Raw genomic sequence first — 23005 nt, forward strand, 5'->3', positions numbered from 1 at the left:
AATCCTATACGTGGGAAAATGTAGGGGCAATTGGCTAAGGTGGCCTCTTTACCCCACCCATCCTTCTTGCCTACTTCTGGTGGCTTATCCTAGAATCGAGGCCCGAGATTGTCCATAACTCAGGTGTGCGTCCGAGCCAGGGGTGACCACAGAGAACCCCAATCTCTGGCCTTTGCAGCTGTGCTAGGGAATGCTCGAGGCCAAGGCCTCTGAGCCTGGGAGGGGAGAGCACTGGTTGCAGATGCGAGCTTGCAGGAAGCTTTGATGTTCCGAGTAGGATTGGGAGGCGTGGGAAGTGAGACTTCTGTTCCCTTGAGCTCCCACGAAGCGAAGCCTTTCCGTTATCTTACAGGCCACAGCACAGCCTAAAGGTGCTGGCTAAAGTCTGCCTTGGCCCAGAGCAAATCAGGCCAGAACCGAAGAATGCACTTAAATCAAAGTGGAAAATTAGACACTGTGCAACTGGGGAAAGCGCTCCTCTCCAAAATATATATGCATCAAAGTGTACCCCTGTCTAGCCGGGACAGGAGCCATCAAAATGCAAATGTGGGTTTTGGGAATGCTAATGTTGGAAGTGGAGAACAATACTGAGACAGACTTCTTGGGGCCAGGGAGAGGGCCCCAGGGCAGGATGTGGGAGCCGAGTGGGGGGCAGGGATGAAAGGGGCAAAGGAAGCAGTGTGAGAGAGCCTGGAGATGAGAGAACAGCAGGAGTCGATTGAGGTTGAAAGGCTGCTGGGACAGGACTAGAAAAGGGGAGCGCTGAGAGACCGGTCAGAGGACCTGACCGCTGACCGCTGACCCGAGGCTGCGTGCCCAGGAAAGAGGAGGGTGAGTTCAGGGAAATTTCTCTGAGTGGCAGCCCAGCGGGGAGGAGAGTCAGGACGTGACTGGAGTCCCAGGCCTGGGCTTGAGGTCAAGGCCTGGAGAAACAGACAGAAAGATCTGTGTTTCCGTAAAAGCAGGGAAGCCAGGAGGTGTGCTCCGTTTTGGTGCTACCGGAATGTGAGCGAGAGGGCTTGAAGGAAGGGCTCGGGAGCTGGGAGCCAGACTGAAGCCGGGGTTGGGTTCAAGGGGGCCTCACCGAGAGCCACTTCCCTGGGTTTAATTTTACCCTTCCTGGGAGGACTGAATACGTCGAAGCAGAGCCTGGCACACTGTCAATGCTTTGTGGATATTTGGTATCTGTAGATGAAGAAACTGAGGCTCAGAATGGCTTATTAACGCGTGCAGCTCTAGACAGCAAGGAAGTGGTGGCAACTCTATCCGAACTCAGATCTGCCAGACCTGTACTAGTAGGTGCCTGTGTGCAGTTGGGGACCCACCTCTGCCAGTGCTGGCATGAGCTAGCTGTCTTGAACAGAAAACAGACACTCAGAGATGGGCTGTGGGATCCCAGAGACATGGCAGAATGGTCAAAGCTATGAAGCCAACAGCTGGTGCCAAGAAGAAATCCCCGAGCCCTGAGTGATTGTAATTTAAAAAAAAAATTAATGCTGGGAGTGGGTGTTTATTTTGGAGGAGTGGGCTGCTTATTTTTGGTTTGGGGACTTGTTCATTCATCTTTTCTCAGCGGCGCCTACTGCTGCCCTGGCCTGAAGTTAGAGCCCAATAAATCACTGTTGCACAACTGAGTGCCCCCACCTAGACTGTAAGTTCCTGGAAGGCAAGGATTTGTGTCCCACACTTGTTTTGTATCCTCCAAGGTCTCGCACAGCACTTGGTGAATGGGCATTGAATGAATTCATTCACTGAAGCGTCTCTCTGGTGCCAGGCCCAGTGCTAAGTGATGAGAATACACAGATGAATACGATATGATCCCTGCTCTTGGGGAACTCATTATTCTGGTGAATGAATAAAGGAAAGAAAGAATGAATAGAGACTGTGGGAAGGAAGGGCCAGGCCATTCTGCTAATTGCATTATGAACTGGTAGATAGCAAAGTGATGTACCCCTCAGATACCCTGCTTTCTCTCGTGTTTTGGTGAGTGGCTACTGAGTGGGTCTCAGAGCTTTAAACAAATGCTGTCTTTTATAGAAAAAGGGAGGCACTCCCTTCTTTCTCTCGCACACACTTCAGCAGTGGAGGTTCCCAGAGAGATGACTGAGTGCCTGGAGCTATTCGCATCCTTTCCTCCAGGCTCTCTTGGGCCCAAGGACTGCCAGGGGCCACAGGAGGCAGAAGGCCAGGAGACCAGGGACTTTTCCCTGGTGAGAAGCTAATGGTCCCCCAGCCAGCACAGTGGGGAGTCACTGTGATTCCTACTGTGGAGAGCCAGCCAGACTGGATCCATGGCTCAGAGGTACCTACAGCACTCCCTTCTCAGGTGGAGACACCCTCCCTCAAAGCTCAGTAGAGGAGTTCAATGAAAAGACTGGATTTTTTAAGGGCAGGCAGCTTTGCAAAATACTGAAAAGCACACATTTCTCAGTTATACAAGGCTCATTTCCCACATGGGTGAGCTGAAGGAGCAGATGATGCATCCCTGCTGCACCACAGCCCAAAGCAGCCACATGGGGTGTGTGTGTGTGTGTGTGTGTGTGTGTGTGTGTGTGTGTGTGTGTACGCGCAGGTGTGTATTTGTATCAGGAAACTGAAAGTGAAACAGGCCAGTGACATTTCCAGGGCTCACATGGAATAATATGCAGGAGGGGGGCAAGACTGTCCCAGGTCCTGCAAGCAGTGATGGACAGTACTGAAATGAAATGGGGCCTCATGCTGGCCACACCCTCCCCACCAGCTTTGCCCAGAGTCCACACTGCAGGCTTTGCCCACAGAGTCCATACTGTGGGCTCTGAACCTCCACTGTGGAACCACATGGGGAGCCACAGGCACCAAGAGCAATCCCTCTCCTGGAGCCAGTCCCACGGAAAGGCCAGGACATGCTCAAAAGGTGGCCCCAGGAGGTAAGGACAGGGATGGTGGATTGAGTCACGGGAAGGGAGAGAAGACAGGAAGATACAGACACACGTAGGAGACCCTACAGTTCTGTGGGTCAGCATCCACATCCACTCTGCCAGTATTCCAGAATGAAGGAGAGCAAGCACAGCAAACACGACCAGGCCAAGTGTTGGTAGACTCGGAACAAGCTGGAATTTACAATCTGGTATGCACGTTTTACTGGGAGAAAATGTGTTGGGGAAGAGAAAACTGAGCTTTGAAGACAGTTCAGTATGGATGAATTCTCTTCAATCTGATGACTCGCTCTTCTCCACTATCATCACTATAATCCAGTTTTCCATCACCTCTGATATTGTCTTCTCACTTCCACTCTTCCTCCCCTCTCCCCACCTCACTTAATTCATGCCCCATGCCTCAGCTAATGATATTTCTAGAGTAAAAACTAGAACATAAAATCCTCATCTTAAAACCTTCCAATGGTTTCCCATTGCTCTTAGGATCGATACCAAAGTCCTCATGTTCTCCGGAGCTCTTCCCGATTGGTTGGCCTCCTCTTTTCCTTTCCTTCTCTCTCTCTCCAGCGAGGCTTTCTCTGGTTCCTTGAATGCAAGGTCCCTCCTACCACAAGGTTTTCGCACACGGATGCACTCACCCATAGTACTCAGTTCAGCGCGTGATGATGTGCGAATGTGTGATTGCTAGATTGGTGGTTGTTTAATTGGATAGACTGATGGTTTTCCTTATCGGAGAGTAAGTTTTTTGAGGACAGTGACCACAACAAGTTTTGCTCCCATGGTAGTCCCGGTACTGGAAAGATGCCTAGCGCACAGGAGATGACCAGTAAATATTTCCTGAATAAGTGAGGGAATTCTTCATTTCATATGTTCTTCATTGCTAGAAAGCATTCAGGCCAGATGAGGAGGGTGGGGCTTGGAAGGACAGTGACTTGCTAGAGGGGCAAGAGCGAATGGGAGGGAATACGCAGGACCCGTAAGGCTGAAGGCAGGCCAGCTTCTGAATCACAGCTGAGGGGATAATATCTAGAAAAGTTTCTTGCCATGAGTAAAGCTTCCCTGCCTTAGCATCTTCCTTTAGAGAGAACTATGATCGGCACCCAGATCACACTGGTAATTCAAATAAACAGTAGTATAAATTTTAATTATTTATTTATTTATTAGACAGAGTTTCGCTCTTGTCGCCCAGGCTGGAGTGCAGTGGGACGATCTCGGCTCACTGCAGCCTCTGCCTCTCGGGTTCAAGTGATTCTCTTGCCTCAACCTCCCAAGTAGCTGGGATTACAGGTATGCGCCACCACGCCCGGCTAATTTTGTATTTTTAGTAGAGATGGTGTTTCTCCATGTTGGTCAGGCTGGTCTCAAACTCCTGATCTCAGGTGATCCGCCCGCCTCAGCCTCCCAAAGTGCCCGGATTACAGGTGTAACAGCCTAACTGCAGTATAAATTTTAAAAGAAATTTAATTTTTGGCCAGGTTTGGGGATGCATTTTTTAGTCCAATAAAAAATGCAGGCAGCTGGGCATGGTGGCCCACACGTGCAATGCCTGCACTGTGGGAGACTGAGGTGGGAGGATCACTTGAGCCCAGGAGTTCGAGGTCAGCCTGGACAACACGCCAAAACCTCGTGTCTAGAAAAAAATACAAAAATTAGCCAGGTGTGGTGGGGTGCACCCGTAGTCCCAGCTACTCGGGAGGCTGAGGTGGGAATATCACTTGTGTCCAGGGAGGTCGAGGCTGCAGTGAGCCATGATGGTGACCACCACTCCAGCCTGGGCAACAAAAAAAAAAGTATGTGTGCATGTATATACATTTACACACACACATATGGTAGGTATACATCTATATATACATATATATGGTAGGCTAAGCCTACCACATATCAGAACAGACACCAAAATAAACAAAATATCATAAAAGATGACCAAAGTTTTTAGCTAAATGGACACTTTGGATACTGCTCCATGGTAGAAAAGGCCGTACTGTGTAGCTACTGTTCTCTGGGTTCTGGAAGGGAAATCTCTTGCTTACGATTGTGCTGCTTAGCTTATAACAGGTGCGCCATAAATATTTGTTGAATGAATAAATGAATGGAACTTTCCTTGGTATGTAAAGAGTCCTGAAGGGCAGGGGCAAAACCACAGCATCGAAACTGCTAAAGCCATCTGTTCTAGCAATTTATTTGCTATTTCTTGGAAGGCTATTATTTTATAATCCAATTTCCTGACAGAAGCAGAAGACCAGAGAGATAGAGTCTAACACCTTTGGCTATTTGAACCTAGGTAAGTTATCTAACTTCTGTGAACTTCCACAACCTTATCTGCTAAATGGGTATGATAATTCTTTACTTACCTGGGGATAATTTAACTGTCCTGAGGACGGGGTACAAAACAGAAGAGGCCTCTGTTCTTTCTAGTGGAAGAGATAGTAAGCAAATAAAATGAGAAAATTACAGCTTTGAATATAGGTATGGCGGAAAACCGCAGGGTGCCACGTGGGAGTAGCAGTGGGATCTCATTCAGATTGGGGCACAGGGAGGGTTCCACTAGTAAAGTGCCATTCATGCGGAGACCTGAAGGATGAGTTAGGAACTGGCCAAGAGACAGGGAAGGGAACAGCATGCGCAAAGGCCTGAGGCGGGAACAAGCTGGGGGAGAGCGGTAGTAATTTCAAGCAGCCGGGAAAGACCACTGGGGTAAAGCTGGATGGAGAGGGACAGAGATTCTCAGAGGTTCTAAGGAGGGGAATGACATGATGCCGTCCACACGTTGAGAAAATCACTTGCGCTGCTGCGTGGAAAGTTTTTGGGGGCTGACGTATAAGAACTGGATCTCAGTTCTTCCAAGAACCTGAAGCTTAGCACCAAGAACTTTAACGATCGGGCTCAAATCTCTCATTTGAAACACGAGAACAAAACCAAAAACACAAGAACTACAATTGTGAGGAGCCTTGGCCAGGATCGCACGTTAATCTGGTTGTCACGTAGTTGTGAACTGGGGTCTCTGACTCCTCTTTCGCGATTTATGAGCCCGTGCCCCCTCCCACCCCACGCTGCCTTCTGCAATGGTGGGGTAGCCAGGAGATGACTGCTGGGAGTCGGAGTTTCGAGGCAGGCGAGGGTGGCTCGCAGGCCAGGCTCCCGCGGTCCGGGGAAGATGCGCACCAATGCGCCTCCACGCCCGGGCCCAGGCCGAGCGCCTCTCCGCACCGCGCACATTCCGGGGAGGAACCTCGGGGCTCAAAGGGCCTGCGGCGTAGGTGCCTCGGCCCTTTCCTTGGCGTTCCCTCCCAGGCCCCGCTCGCCGAAACCCACAGCCTGAACCTCCCGCCCGCCGCGCCCCCGCCCAGGGCCAGGAAACGAGCAGGGACAGCTCCCCGCCCGCGCCTCCCCGCGCCCGGCGGCCCGGCTAGCAACCCGGCGGCGCGGCGCTGCGATTGGCTGCGCGCGGGAGAAGCGGGGCGGCGCTGCTCCAATCGCCGTCCGCGCCGGGAGGCCGCGCCGCCAGGGGGCCGCGGACGCGTGCTCGCATGCCTGTGGTATTTGCTCAGAGGGGCATGACCACTTCGGGCAAGTCTTTAAATGTGAGTCAGCTTTCGGCCGATCCCTGGGAAAAATTCCTTTGGTGTTGTCAGGCAGGGTTCGCTAGCTGCAGCATTTTTTTTTTTTTAAAACAATTCAAAAGGGATAATCCCGCTGAATGGGGAAAGGCATTCGGACCCCGTCCCCCGCTTCCCGGAGGAGAGGCCGTGGGCAGTGCCAGGGGCCAGGTCTCCCTGACTCTGGGCGGCCCCGTAGGGCAGGTTTTCTGGAGGGTCAGGGCACCTGCCCTTTCGTCCCCGCGCCCTCTCCCCAACTTCAGCAGGGCACAAAGGGCCCGGGGGCGCGTAGACTGCGGGGCGAGCAGTGCCCCCTGGAGTTGTGCGCCGCATCTCCCCGATGTTGGGCATGCCCAGTCCCGGCCTCCCTTTCTCCCCTCTCTCCGCGCTTCTGGTCCTGGACCCGGCCTGGGGAAGCCGTGAGGTCCTAGGTCATCTCTCCACCTCCCTAAGCTTCAGTTTCCTCATTGGCGAAGGGAAAGGCGGACAGTAGAGGAAGGGAACTGGCCTGGGAGTGTGGAAACGGCGTATTCCCCCAGCTTAGTCTTACTAGCATTCTTGGGCAAGCCCCATCTGCACTCCCGGCCTCAGTTTCCCCATCTGTAAAATAAGGGAGTCGATCTGGAAGAATCCCTGAGTGTAGTGACATCAGGCGATCGCGGTACCCCTTCCTGGGGCCTGTGGGCTCGGGGTGGATACAGCCCTGTTACTTGCCCGCCTGCTCCAGCACGACTCCATAGCTGCTCCCCCAGGCCACCCAGCTTCACCCCCCCAACGTCATCTTAGAGACGTTCAGTAGGCAGGATTGGGAACATCAAGGGGAAAGAAGACCAAAAAAGGCCGAGGGCTGAGGGAAATGAGTTGGGACTGGAGGGATTTACGTGCAATTTGATTTTAAATGAACATCTTGTGCAAAAGAAGAGGCTATTTGGCACCTGTTACTGGTGAGTTAATAGCTTAGGCACTCTTGGTAATGGGGATACAATACTGTGAAGACCAGATTAGCCGATTGTGGCAGCAAATTATAAGAATTGACCGGAGGCCGGGTGCCCTAGCGCTTTGGGAGGCCGAGGTGGGTGGACTACCTGAGGTCAGGAGTTCGAGACCAGCTTGGCCGACATGGTGAAATCCCGTCTCTCCTAAGAATAGAAGAAAATTAGCCGGGCATGGTGGCAACTGCCTGTAATCCCAGCTACTCGGGAAGAAGAGAATCGCTTGAACCTGGGAGGCGGAGGTTGCAGTGAGCCGAGGTTGCGCCATTGCACTCCAGCCTGGGTGACAATAGTGAGACTCCGTCTTAAAAAAAAAAAAAAAAAAAAAAAAAAAAAAAAAGAGTTGACCGAAAAGATGCTGTAGAATCTCTGCTTGGGAATCTTTGAAAGATAAGGCAGGCACCACCCTCCCTCCTTTGAAGGGCTTTGAAATCCAGTCAGAGTGAAACTCTGAATCAAGAGAACATTGAAACACTGGCTACTTGTGTGTGTGAAAAGTGTGGTTTGGTGAAAAAGAGCATTGCACTGTGCTGCTAACACAGGGGTGTGACCTTGGGCAAGTCACTTGCCTATTCTGTCTCCTTTTCATCTGCATCAGGATGAGGGATTAAGCTAATTGACCTCTTAAAATCCCTTACAGCTCTGACACTCCACGATGAAATGGAATAATGTGTGAGTAACTGCTTTGAAAAATGCATAGCGCTAGGGGTCTTTTTGTTGTTATTTTTATATAGATAAAGGTGACCTGAGAGTTCATTAAACTCTGAGTCTGGCTGTAAATCAGGCCATCCACAGTCTACCAGCTGAGACTGCAACAGGGCATTTGTTTGGCGACAGGGTTTCTCTGGCGTGTGAATCAGTATTATTTATTCTGTTTGTACTGTCAGTTCCTGCCCTGGTTTTGTAGCCTGAGCCAGCCACTCTTCGCACTCTGCCTTGGTTTCTCCACCTCAGCTTGCCTTTTCCAACTTCTTGTGATTCAGATGAATCATGTTATGCCTTTGCCAAGCTTGGATCCCCTGGAAACAGGACTGCAAATTTGGAGGAAGAAAAACGAGAACCAGATTGGTTTGCCACAACTAACTTTGACCATTCTCCTTTTCCCCTCTCTGTGATCTTCCAATTGTACGGGGGGCTCTGGGATGTAAGGAGATGGGGAGGGGGAATAGGCTGAAGATTGAGAAAGAAAAAGGCAGGTGTCAATCATAAAGGAAAGGATTTAAAAATGTATTCCCACCAATTCAGATATAGGGAAAGATATCTAAGCCTTGAGGAGGGTCAGATGATCCTTACGCACTGTACAAAAAAGAATTCCTAGACTGCGGCAACCTGGTGCAGAGTTGAGTTGTGCTTGGGCAGGTCAGGGTACTCTTCAGAGAGGGGTGATATCCGGGACATTTCTTAAGAAGAAAGAGCAGTTTTCTTGTAGTGAGAAGTGCATCTAGCCTGTGGGTAGGGCCTGAGCAAGGCAGAGCGTGAGACTGTGTTGGGGCTTGGGTCTCCTAGGAAAGGCCAGTCGCCAGCTGTGTTGTGAGCTCAGGTGAAGATGGCAGAACTGGAGCTGGAAGGCAGAGTTATAAATGGTTTTATCTGTCCTCTGAAGAACTTTGGACTTTATATTTTGTAGGAAATGGACAATTGTGACAGTCTTTTGAATAGGTGGGAGAGCTCAGAGGTAAGAACATTGTTTTTCAAACTTCAGGTTATACAGGGAAATTCAGGTCATGACTGACATTAAAAAAAATAGAATGGATGAGAACAGAATGGAATAGAAAAATATGAAAATCTGTGTGTGCTGTAAGTATCGGTTCATGAAATGTGTTTGTGTGTGATTGTGTATGTTCCGGATCATGGTATGAAATATACTTATTACCGTGGGTCCTGGTAACAAAAAAGTCTGAATCCCCTGGAATTCAGTGACCTCATGAAGCTTCCTGCTGCCTCGAGGAGGATGGACTGGAGGGGGAGAGACAAGAAATTCTCGCAGGCAGGACAGGTGACTTGCATTCCCTCCCACTTCAGGCTCTCAAGAAGGAAATTGCTTAACTTTTGAAAGGAGTTAACTGATCTCATCCAAGTTCTCCTCCGCAGAGGAAAGATGATTATATTTGCCCTGCAAAGTAATGGAGGAGACTACTAAAGAGTTTGTACCCTGCTTCATTGGCAGGGCGTGTTGCCTAACAGTGCAGATGCTATGGATCACTAGTTGGGACTCGGTTCCTTCGCGTTTCTACCACGCATCCACATGGCTGTGGTGCAGATTGTGATCCTGTGAACTAAAAATGATGCTAGTTTTCCATTTTTCCAGTGACACATTTGCAATTCCTATAGCCAGCATTTTGGGATAGCATAGCCCATGACTGGTATTCAGGCATCAGTTTAGTGAGGATGGGAGACATCATCCCTGAAACATGAATAATAGCCTTATGTTTACAGCACTTAAGAAGGCTACTTCATAACCTCCCTCAGTCAGTAATATCAGTGGTCTTAACAGACCTGAGGGTTGGGGAGCCTTTAGGGATAATGAATTCCCTCCTGATGCAGTCATCGAACATCTCCTATTCTGCTGGTCTCAGAAAAACTGGAGAGCAGCTGGCTACCATCTGCCCTATGACATGCCCATTACTTTAAGACTGTTTCTGGGAGTCAGTGTTTGCTTTTTCTCAGGCAGCCTTATATGCAACAAGGGCCCATTTACTTTCCTGAGTCCAGCCATGTGGAGCGTGTTGCTCTCTTCCAGCAATACAGCATGGTTCGATTCGTTTCTTTTTAAGGTGACCGACACTGTGCACATTTGGTTACATATTGTACACATCCATCTCCTCTTCCTCTTTCCTTACCCAAACCAGACTCTATGCATTTGGTCCAGACACCACTTCAGTTTACATCACTCCAGACACAGTCTCATGGTTGCACCTTCAGGACAAGCATACCCACATCTCTCTTCAGACTCCATACATGTACATATTCTTCCTGTCTGAGCGGGGACTGTTCAAGTTTCCTTGATCCTGACTGGTTCCTAATCCATAATAACAAGAGAAACGTGCCATGATCTGAATACCACTTTGTGCCAAGCATTGTGCCAGGCACTTTTAAGCAAACTTTAAGAGACATTATTAACTGTCTTTTGCAGATAAAGAAACTGAAGCTTGGATATTGTTCATAATTGCACATCTAGTTAATAATCGAGTTGCAAAACTAAGTTTCTTTAGATTGCAGTCTCATGCTTTGACTGCTGAGGTACTCTCCTTTCCCTGATTCTTTTCTGGTAGCCTCCTTCCGCGACAGCTAGGAATGCCTTCTCTTTCTCTTCCCATTTTGTCTTAGTAAAATTATGAAGATCCTCTTTAGGAAGAAGATCTAAGTGGAATCTCATTTTACACTGGCACTCATACAGAGGAGGGACATCCAAAAATCATTATGTCTGGACTTCTGCCTCTTAACAGACTTCCCTTGCTGTGAGAGAAAGAGCTGTTCTCAGCATAAGACAGAGGAAGAGACCGAAGGGAAGTGCCCCAAGTCACACAGCTCTGGATCTAAAGATGCTGGAACAGTGAGCCAACCGTGTGCTCCGCTGTACCCATCCTACACCCCTTTCTTTTTTTTTTTTTTCTTTTTTTCTTCTTCTTTTTTTTGGAGATGGAGTCTCGCTCTGTCGCCCAGGCTGGAGTGCAGTGGTGCGATCTCGGCTCACTGCAAGCTCTGTCTCCCGGGTTCACGCCATTCTCCTGCCTCAGCCTCCCGAGTAGCTGGGACTACAGGTGCCCGCCACCATGCCTGGCTAATTTTTTTTTTTTTTTTGGTATTTTTAGTAGAGACAGGGTTTCAACCGTGTTAGCCAGGATGTTCTTGATCTCCTGACCCCGTGATCCACCTGCCTTGGCCTCCCAAAGTGCTGGGATTATACGAGTGAGCCACTGTGCCCGGCCCACCCCTTTCTGTATCATTTATTCATTCCTTATTTACAGCTTTGCCCTCCATCCCTATCTTCCTTTGGTCATCCACTATTGTGTGAGGAACACCAATCAGTCATTCCACAAATAATGAGTATGATCAAAGATCAAACATCTTTGATGTGAATAGCACTTGTCTTGGCTAGTATCCAATGTCTGGGCCCTGGCCATTTTATGGCCAGGGATATGATCAGGGCTGGCCAGATGCACAGGGAGGGCATGACATGGGGGAAGTGTACGCATTTACAACTGCCAGGCTGGAAGGCCATCCTTTTGACCAACATGAGCTCCTACGAGACATAACAATGCTTTTTTCCCTGTGCTTGGAATGAAGAACTGTAGAATTCCCTGAGTTGGGGAGGTTCTAGTGGGTCATCAAATGTAGCCTTTCCCATCTGATGCAAGAATCAGCGTTACAGCTTCTCTGACATTGCTCATCCAGCTTCTCCTGGAACACCCCCAGATGTCAGCTAACTTTATCTCCTCACCCCATTTTTTGGAAAGCTTTATGGGTTAGGCAGTTCGTATAATTCTCTATCAGGCTTGATCTGATTCCCTAATCCACCCATGGGTCCCATTTCTACTTCTTGGGATGACATAGAAGAGTTTTCATCTCTCTTCCATGTGATAGCTCTTCAAATATTTAAAGGCAGACATGATGTCATTCTTAGTCTTTTCATGCTGAGGATGCCCAGTTTGTGCCAGTTTTGCAATTCTTAGGATTCTTGGTAACGTCAGTCTCACTTGCAGGGCATACTTGAGTAAATGCATAAGTAATGAGCTTTTACCATGTGCCAGCCCCCTTCAAAGACATTATGTAATTCAATTCTCATGTCCAACCTCTGAGATAAGAGCCCTTTATATTTTATAGAGGAGAAAAATTAATGGGGTTAGGGGTTTAAGCCAAGGTCATGTAGTTAGACATGGACAGAACTGGCACATTAACCTCAGCCTTTTACCAAACACATGCACATTATTTTTTTCTCCATATGAGTTTCACCAGGGCAAGGATGGTGCAAACATCCAAGGTGCAGGTCTTGTCATCCTTAACACGTAGGAACATAGAGAAGAGATGATCTGTGTCTCTACAGTCTCAAGTGTTACTTGCTAGAGCCATTTTCTGCCTCTATTCTCCCCCACCTAATTCCGGCTGTAAATTGTAACAAGATACGGGATAGTCTCTCCATATTTTGCACACAGAGAAACAGAGCAGAGAGGTTGATGTCCAGGATACTGTTTACTTGGGGACACAGTGTCAAAATCAGAATTAAATCTCCAGGTCTTCAAACACAATCACTTACGCACATAAACAGAAATTACTAATTTCACATGCGTATGTTTGGAGTACAAAATATTGGAGACATGTCATTTTCCATAATATTTTTGGAATACAGGAGCCCTCTGGTGGCCAAAATTGTAGCAGGGCGGTATCGTTGGGAAAGCTGATCTGATGTTTCCTACCAGAACTCCTCTTAGGGCCCTCTGGCTTTGTTTGAGGGTCACCCCTTTTCCATTTTGCCTCTTCCTTCCTCTTTTCATGCAGGGTTACTTGCTTTTTGCACACCCTTTCTCCTTCCCCCCTCAAGCTCCTCTCTGCATCTTCCCCTTCAACCCCAGCTGTCACCCCTGATCCCCCTGGAATCTCTCCTCGCTACCATCTTTGGTCTAGGAGGACCCTTTCTGAAATCCGGCCAGTTCCCCTGTGGCAGGTGCTGAGTGACAGCTGCTGCCTTGCTGCTGCTGCTTCAGTAGTGAATTCAAATCCCTTGTGGGTGTTCAGAGCCTGCAGATGGATTAACTGGTGATTCCTGTTCATCAACAAGCATTTGCAGTATCCCGTTAAGCATGTTAGGGATACTGAGCGGCCCCTAGAAGCAAGTTCTCTTGGAAGAGCAGGAGAGCTTCTTCCCCCTTAGGCACAAGGAGCTCACCACACATCGCCTGGTCCCTGGGGTTGACCGGCTGTCCAGAGCTGGGCTATTCTAACTTTCTATGTATAACTCTTAACTGTGCAAATGTCTGTTTTCCTCATTACTGTGTGCACGGAATGGTCTGTCTTCTATAAGATCACGCCTCACAGCAGCCAACAGCAAGTGAGGACCCACAAAATAGCTGACCACATATTGGTAATGGAGAACTGACCATTGATTCAGAGGCAAAAGCTATCCTGGTGGCTTCAGTGGATTTCAGTGAACCAAATGAGGAGAAGGAAAGCTAAAAGAGGACAGGCACGGACATTTTGGCTAAGGTTTTAGACACAATCTTCTTCTTGGCTTCTAATGCAATAAAGTAATGGGGCAGTATAACACTTAGAAGGCACTTTGGACTCTTGAGAAAAATACCTTCCATAAAATGAGCTGGTGACTTTATTACACTGCGGTGCTTAACAGTTAGTGGCTTAATCACAGGGCAATTGGGTGAGATAGGCCAATTCATTACCCTAACTCAGAGACAATCAGAAAAGCCTTCCCAGGATCCAGAGCATGTTGCAAGAGGGTGGAGTGCCAGGCTCCTGGGCATGTTAGAAAGTGAAACCAGAAGAAGGGCTCTGGGGAGAATCACAAAGTTTGGAAAGCTACAGGTTTCTATAAACTGTAGAAGAAATGGCTAGGGTGGGTGAGGAGGTTGCAGCGGGCATTCCATTAGTTATTATGATCCAACTTGATGGAGGGATTGTGCAGTACTGACAAAGTGCAGCTGGGTTTCTCCTGCCACTACTACCCCAGCAAATGAGAGTGGCCTTTGGATGAAGCAAGATGAATTTGGGCTCCTAGCTCTGAGGATTTGGGCAGGGTTAGCAAGTGTTGCCTGGGTGGCTGCAGAATTCTCTTCTCTCTAGATTTTAAGAAAACGCAGACAAGTCTTTTCAGAAGCCTTTTTGGAGGTGCGTGTGGGTGAAGCCCTACCTCAAAGATGCACAAGCAGCCGGGCACGGTGGCTCATGCCTGTAATGCCAGCACTTTAAGAGGCCGAGGCAGGCAGATCGTTTGAGCTCAGGAGTTTGAGACCAGCCTGAGCAATATAGGGAAACCCTGTCCCCACCCAAAAATACAAAAATTAGCCAGGCGTGATTGTGTGTGCCTGTAGTCCCAGCTACTCGGGGGATTGAGGTGGGAGGATTGCTTGAGCCCAGGGGGCAGAGTTCGCAGTAAGCCACGAATGTGCCACAACACTCCAGCCTGGGTGACAGAGTGAGAACCCGTCTCCCAAATAAATAAATAAAAAGATGCATGAGCTGGCCTCTGGCGATGTTCTTCCCAGGCTTGTCATTCTACAATCACCTAAGACTTTTTGTTTCACAGCATTTTATGGACTTTTAAAGTTTGTCATTTCTAGGGTTTGAGAGTGAAAGGGTGATGCTGGAGTGTGTGCTCCATCTGTCATTTTAATTCAGTTTCCCTCTACAAGCCTACCTTCTTGCCTTGTATCGTGCCAAACCACAGATACTCATCCACCTCCCAGTTTCTGACATAACTTACAGGATTCACTATAACTGTCATTCCACCAAGAATGGTTTGTGTAATTTTATGATAAAAGCAGTACATGATTTGTGTAATTTTTCCCCTGGTTCACTGTGTGTGCACTTACCGCAGTGCCCTTTTTAGTAGAGCTGTCTGCAGCGATGGGATCCCTTCTCTGTCCTGAACATGAAGCTTTGGGCAAACAGCCTGGACCATGTCCACTCAACGTGCTTTGTTTAGCATCTTATTCCGAAGACAGGTGCTAAATAATTTTTATAGTGATTTTGATGACATAACAAAAAGCACATTAGATCAGAAGTTGGATGATCTGGTTTAGTCCTTGCCTGCCACCAGTTAGCTCCTCCAGGCCTCAGTTGTACATTTATGCAGTGAGGAGATTTAGACCAGATAACCTTGAAGGGCACCTCCAGCTCTAAAATTCACTACTTATCTTCCATAATGGTGCCCTCCTCCATAAAGACTGTCACCTTCTCAGGGGCAGGGGAACACCTTGCCTGTAGTGTTCTCAGAGTGCCTGGCAGGACTCTGGCCCTTGACGGCAGGGGTGGGTGGGTGGGGAACAGGGAGCAGTCAAGTGTCTGTTGATAGATTAATCATATCCATCCACTTTCCAAGAGAAAGGTAGTAGTACTTGAGGAGTAAGAGACACTGAAAAGAGGCAGGAGGGACAGGTTCTCCTTCCAGTACCCCTCTTGTTTGCATGTATACTGTTTGTGCAGTGGTCTTGACCTCCATTCACAAGGAGCTGCTGAAAGTTGCCCACTGCCTGCCCTAGATCTAGAGGAGAAGAACACAGCTGCACATTCGGGCTCATGCTCTAAAACAGAGATTGGGGCTGAGCTGTCAAGACCTGTAGAAAAATGTTCCTCACCCCAGCAGGAGTTGGAACTGTCCTTTCTCACGACAAGATGGGATTTATGCTTTTCTATGAAAATGTTTGCATAAATTGAAAATAAAACAAGCTAGAAGGTTTGGGCATGGAGCCGAGGCGTTTGTGAAGGGTAAGATTCCTCAGCTGTCATAAATATCGGTGGAAAGGGGAACAGGTGGCGAATCCCTGCTTTCCTTACACACATATTTTAAGTGGATCGTAAACCCCCTCTGTTCTCCCCATCGGTGAGTCCACACTGTGTTTTGGTGCCTGCAGCTTAGAAGGTCAGAGCCTTTTTTCCAATAACGTGGGAGCATGACTTTGCTAGTGACTGCTTGTGTTTGGGGAAAATAGACTTTAGTTCTAGTAGACTGGCTTGAATCCTCTCCCCTTACTCCAATAACTGATGAAGAGGCTGGTCCAGCTTCTTTTGCTCGGTGGGCTTAGGGGTTGTGAGTGGAAACATGTCTCACTTTCCTTCCGATAACTGAGCTCCAACATAAAGGAGTTAAACGTTTGCCAGATGGGCAAGGTGGGAAGTCTTGGCAGCGACTCTGGGCGAAACCAGGAAGAACATGATGAGGCCAACTGAAAGAGAACGTCACTGGTTTCTAATGAGGGGGTGCCTATCAGGGGAGCAGGGCCTTTCGGGGGAGCCTGTTCTTGAAAGGAGGGAAGTGAGGTACAGAGAGAGAGGTCCCAGGTCCTACTCAGAGAAGGGAAATGCTCTGAGAAGTGGAAGGGGTGTAAAGTAAGCAGGCAGATTATCATCTGAGGGTCTTTTAAAGAAAGTTGAACTTGCAGAGACAGGCAGGTGACTCATGAGAATGGATCTGCTCACATCAAGCAGAGGAGAGAGATAATCATGGCTCCTAGAACTGCAGAGCACCTTAAGGGTCTCTCAGGTCAGTCCATTCATTTTACAGGTGAGTAAACCAGGGCTCATACTTGGAGTAATGGAGAAGGCAAAACTTTCCTAGTGCAGGATAGTTTTAGTCCAGTAGTACGATTCTGGGGGAAAAGCATGGGGTTTGGAGTCACACAGACTCGAGTCTGCATCAGTACTCCAATTACCAACTGTGACCTTGGAGGATAAGAATACTTACCTCTTGGGGCTGTTGAGAATAAGTGAGAAAATAGATGTGAAAGCCCCTACCCAAAAACTTGTCGCTGTGGCCGATGAGTCCTGCTGAATGGTCATACGCCTTCCATTATGATTATGATGCACTTGGCTAATAGAGACGCTATTAAGAGAGTGACTGAAAAGAATTAATCAAGTGATTGCTATATGCCAGCACATTCATGTTATATTATAGGCATTCAATTAATTATTGAGATCATATTAGTCTGATGGATAATTATAAAAATATGAACTGTGACACTAATAACAACATCAGTGGTAATGGCAATGATGATAGAGTGTCAGTGCAATTGCTCTAGAGATGTTACATGAAATGAGGGAAGGGCCAGGCACCGTGGCTCACACCTGTAATCCCAGCACTCTGGGAGGCTGAGGCTAGAGGATCGCTTGAGCACAGGAGTTCAAGGCTGCAGTGAACTACGATTGCGCCACTGCGCTCCAGCCTGGACAACAGACAGAGACCCTGTCTCAAAAAAGAATGAAAGCAATAAAAAGAAAAAGAAAGGAAAAGTTCTTTTGGAATCTAGCATTGGCTTTGGTGTTCAACAACAGGTAATGGGAGAAACATGAACTCTGTGGTCATTCATTCATTCATTGGACAAAGAGTAATTGAGGACCTACTTTGTGCCAGTCACTTTACTAGGAACTAGAGACACAGTGGTCAATAAAAGCAAGATTCTTTCCATAAATGGAGATTACTTTCTAGAGAAGGCAATGAACAAACAAGGAAATAGAGAACATTTTTAGATAACGGTAGGATTTATAAAAAACAAACAAAAACAAGGCAAGTGCATAGAGATGATCTGAGGGAATAGCTGTTGTAGATAAGGTGAATATCTCTAAGTAGGTGACCCTCAGAGGAGAGATCTGAATGGGGAGGAGCTATGTGGTGTGATGGATTGGATGGGGATGGGGATGGATTCCAGGCAGAAGGCAAAAGCATGTATAAAGGCCGTAAGGTGGCCATGCATATGGTATGTGATGCTGATCTGTGGCTGAAAATGTATGTTCTATATTTCTGCTTGAATGCCGAAAAAATGAAGAATTAATGTAAAGAGACTCTTCTCTGGAGAACTCAGCCTGGGATAGCTCTCTCAGGATGAGGCTAACAGTGATGGAGCAGGTTAGGGACCATGAATCTTAGGACCTTCCAAGAGATGAGGAGAGTCCTGAAGATGCCCGGTGACTTGGCATGAGAGTCTGAGAAATGGTGCCTTGAGTCGGAACACAGGGCCGTGTGGCTCTGTCCAGGATTCTATCATTGTCAAGTGTCCAAATGCAGACTCATGATCAGCCCCCGAGGACTGGAAACCCTCCCCAGCTGCCCACGTTACCTCACTAACCTATTTGGATCATCAGATATGAATTTTTCCAGTTGCCTTTAAAAATATTTCTATTTCTCGGCTGTATTGTCTCCTAAAGTAGGCCCTTGAGGGCAGGGGCCATGTCTAATTCATGGAATTCCCATGGGAAACAAAGCACCTAGAACAGAGCGGACACACAATAGGACCATGAGTGTCTGTTATCCAATAAGCATCACAGGTTTACTACTCACCTAATAAAAACCTGCTTTTTATTTGTCGTACGTTTTTCTCATCCGAGCTTTCAGGGTTTCCCTGGGTTACGGGTTTGTGGAAGCTGCGAACAAGCTACATGACTTTGTAAACTTATCTCTATTTGCAACCTTCTTTGTAACACGAATGAATTCTTGTTAGTCTGGGGCATAGTGAAACAGTAGTGGGCTGGGGGCACTTTTCCTAAGCATTGACTAGCTGTGCCATCTTATGACCATGCCTCTAGGAACCCAGGTTCCTTATCTGAACGTGTCAGACATTCACGCTGTGATTCCTGCATTTCATGGGGTACTGCCGTAGATGTCAGGGAGACTAAATCAATGTCTATGCACTCTGTAAACTGTAAGGTGCACATCGAGGGTGCAGACATTATACTGGGGACCCTCTCACCAACCTCCTCCTGATCATTCAGTTGTCTCTTGCTGTATTTTTCCAGCTGTGAAGTTTTTATTTCTGTTTGTGGATAAGCGTCTACTGGATTTGTCCCATGACTGGATAATGTTTTTCTCTTTCCTTTGATATCTTACCATTACTGTTCCCTGGCCCCCACTTTAGGAGTCCCAAGAGCCACCTGGGTTGATGGCTTCAGTGAATAGTCTATAGTGATCCTCAGGTTATTTCCAATGACATCAATATTCAGGACTCAGTTATTTGTTATTCGAGTCATTTCAACTCAGTACATGTGGAATGAGCTCCGGGTCTGTGTTGTGTATTAAAACGGGGTGGTAGCGGGTGAAAGGAAGAAGGAGCCCTCGAAGAGCACAGTCTCATGGGAATGAGGAGTGCCCACGTGATGGTGACTCCACACAAAATGCAGTGGGTGGCACTCCTGGAGCAGAGGGCTGTGAGCAGCAGGATGAGGGGCACCTTCCCCACGTGGCTACCTTGTCTACTGGGCATATGCTGATCCCAACCGTGTATTTTGTCTTCATCCGCAGCCTGGTAGATGTTGACAGAATGGGGCAGGGACGCTTTTTACACAATGGGGAGTGGATTATCAGGGGAAAGTGTACCCCATCCTGAAGGTGAGAGGCCCCTACCAAGGGCTGGTAGACCAGGAGGAAGAGGGAGGAAGGTTGGATCAGGGCTTAGAAAAAGAAACAAACTTGGCTTAATGGGGGTTTGTCCTGTACCAGGACCCCTTGGGGTTTTCTACCGGGGTCTGTGCTCTCAGACTGTCTGCTTAGCACAGGCCCTGGCAGGAGAGTTGGACTCGCCAGGGCTGAAAATCAGGAGCCTGGACCCTGTCATTGAGAACATCCAGCCGGGCTCTCTCTGTCCTTTGTCAAGGCCCAGGAGGCTCCATATCATTACTCCAGAGCATTCCGCTTCCCTCCGGCCTCATTACGCAGTGCTTTAGCTGTGGGAACTAAACCCATTACAAAAAGGAGGGGGTGGAATTGGCACACGGGGAAAGAGGCCTTCTCAGATCAAGCTAACAACTTGTGCCTATTAACTAAAGAAGATCATTAGAAAATTCCCATCTCCTTCTCTCCTCTCCCCCTGCCTTGCCCCCACCCCCGCCACTTGCCGTGTCAGATGCTGCGCGGGAGCCCAGCTCACGTGAATTTGTCTGTTTCTTGCACACACACCCCACCTTAAAGGGGCCTTGCTCAGGGCTTTGTAGAAGAGAAAGCGTTGGATGGTGATGAGAACTTGCTTTGATGTTGAGTCTGATTTTAAACGAACGGGACTTTCTTCTCTCTCCAACATGGTTCTTTTTGGAATCAGTGAAGACGGTGACTACAATACGTTCTACTTTATGGTTATTTTCTATCATCTCTAACGAAGGAGACAAAAGGGAAAGGTTTTCTTTCTACTGCTCAACAATATCGATGTTATAGCTGGAGTGTTGCTTTGAGATGAATCAATTTAAACCTCTTTTTATAGATGGGGACGCCAAAGCCCAGAGAGAGTAAATGGTGTGTCTCACGCTTTACGAGAACGACGTAGGACTCATGCTTGCAAGTCTGGGGTTCTTCCTTTCCTAACAAGCTTCCTCCAGTTTTGTCATTTTTTCTCTTTCAGTTTCTGTCAGCCTTCTGATTGCTGTACCCACTCCTTGGCTATGTTCCCTGGCTAGTGTTGGATAACATCCTCAAAGAAATCCAGTAAAGCACCTTTGATTAGGCCACAGACGGAATACTGAGTATCAGCAATGGCCTCGTCACTTGCTCTTCTTCTCTCCCCCCAGGTTTAAAAATAAAACAAAAAATAAACCCTATACAAAAATACGGTCCAGGACAAAGGTCTGATTGAGGCTTCTCTGTGTTACTCCTCTCCCTTACTCAAATCTAGGAGGCTCCACCGCCCCATTTCTCACCGTATGGCTTCCTCCCTATGCCCCTTTCTATTTCCAGTGGCAGTCTCTACCCAGACGTTGATGTGGTGGGATGTGCCTTCAAGTCTGTGTGCACTTTCCCCTCTGAATGTTTGGGCTCTGTCTAACCCTGCTCCATTAAAGAGGGGGGTCACGGAGGAGATGACCCACGCCATGGCTCTCCCCAGCCTGGGCAGGTCACTGGAGGAAACACAACCATCCTCGTTGTGTGGGATAGTGAGAAAAGAGATTTTCCTCCTTAAATCAGAGCGCTTTTTTATGTGTGTATGTGTGTGTGTGTTTTACTATGCTCTGTTCAAAGGTCTGATTAGCATTTCCTTTTCAGTTGCTCCTTCGCCATCCCAGCTGCACCAATTGTGGTCAGTAAAGCAGAATTGGTGCACTAGCAATTCAGGAACACAGCTGAAAGGGAAAGAGTGAAGAAGAAAACAAGGGAGTGAATTTTCTTAGCGCTTGAAGAAACTACTCCAATTAAAAAGAGAGAGAGGGAAGAGATGAGATGAGATACTTGGAGGGAGTAGACAAAAAGATTCCAAAGAAACAGGAACCTGAGTTAAATTTTTAAAAAGGAGAAGAGTGGCCCAAACTACCTATACTGAGAAATAGGTAACAAAAAAAAAAAAAAGAAAAGCACATGTAGAAAAATGTAAAAAAAGAATTTTTTTTTTCAGAACAATGAATGAGACAGAAAAGGCTGGAGTTTTAAGAAATGAAAAAGTAGAGATAGAAACTTTCTTATTTCCTTTCCCTGCTTTTTCTTTTTTATTAACGCTTCTTTTACTTTTTTTTTTTTTCTAATAGAAGGAAATGGAATTGCTGGGTGTTCAGTCCCAGAGGAGAGTTGGATGCTTACATTGGGGTGACTTGTGTGCTGGAGTTAGGGTTGATCTCACCACTCCTGCTTTGGGACTAGATTTAGATTCCTTCCCCAGTTTCCCCTTTGACCTTAAGCACAATTCCATTCTGCTCAGTGCCTTCTCCTTCCCTTTAACGTCAGTGATATATTGGGACACTTAATGAGATTGTATTGGAGAAGTACTCAGAGCTCAACAGAGTAAAGGCACGGGAGAAAGTGTTAACAATGTTCGTAATGATGATTCTTGGGGTCTTTTTTAAAAAGACTGTGTGCACAACATTGCTGGGACTACTTGTTTATATAAGCTACAACCTACCCCTCAAAATTACCTAATTGGGACTGAAACTTCTCCAGCTGGCTCTCAGACCCAAGGAGTTTGTTCTTGGAAAGTGTGACCTTCTGCTTCATCTGTTTGCAGACTTGTAAGAGATGCAAGGGGATGTCTGCTTTATGGGAAAGTGTCGGTGCTGCAGTCTGCATCAGAGATGTGGTGCTAAAGAGAACACTACCAGCAGTTAGGAGAAGGGATGTGGAATGATGGACAGGACCATATCCCTTCTCTCATCACAAGCCAAAGCAAATGAGGTGTATTTGTGAGGTCTAACAATGTCCCTAAGCCTTATCCTTTTGGGATCCCAGTCATCCAGTGCACTGTATTATTGCAGCTAAGAGTTTAAGACAGAGTCAAACAGACCTGTGTTTGAATTTCAGCTCCACCACGGACTAGCTAAGCAAGCTTGAGCAAGTTACCATTTCTTGTAAGTTCCTTCAATTTTATTATTATTATTATTATTTATTATTATTTTTGCGATGGAGTTTCGCTCTGTTGCCTAGGCTGGAGTGCAGTGGTGTGATCTCAGCTCACTGCAACCTCCACCTCCTGGGATCAAGTGATTCTCTTGCCTCAGCCTCCCAAGTAGCTGGGATCACAGGCACCCGCCACCACACCCGGCTAATTTTTTTGTATTTTTAGTAGAGATGGGGTTTAGTAGAGATGGTCACTGTGTTAGCCAGGATGGTCTTGATCTCCTGACTTTGTGATCCGCCCTCCTTAGCCTCTCAAAGTGTTGGGATTATAGGTGTGAGCCACCGTGCCTGTCGTAATTCCTTCATTTTCAAAATGGGGCTATGTTATTTGCCACAGAGAGTTGCTGTGATGATTGTTAAAATGCACATAAAATACCGACCACATAATTCATTCTCAGAAAATTCTAGAAATATTACATAATGACCCAGGAGGCAGAAGATCTGGTGTTGAGATATGTACGGGTTCACACACTGGCT

At 47.5% G+C, this 23005-nt stretch overlaps 1 long non-coding RNA gene across 3 annotated transcripts in view; it reads left to right on the forward strand.

Moving 5' to 3' along the window:
- The first annotated feature begins 677 nt into the window (after positions 1–677).
- The window catches only part of LOC135966138 (uncharacterized), a 120379-nt gene continuing 98051 nt past the window's right edge, over positions 678–23005 (forward strand). For all 3 annotated transcript variants that reach the window (XR_012419879.1, XR_012419878.1, XR_010579252.1), the window contains exon 1: positions 678–831. This is a non-coding gene — a long non-coding RNA (uncharacterized lncRNA). The remainder of the gene's footprint in view (positions 832–23005) is intronic.

Source organism: Macaca fascicularis, chromosome 11 (genome assembly GCF_037993035.2).
Source record: "Macaca fascicularis isolate 582-1 chromosome 11, T2T-MFA8v1.1".
NCBI lineage: Eukaryota > Metazoa > Chordata > Mammalia > Primates > Cercopithecidae > Macaca > Macaca fascicularis.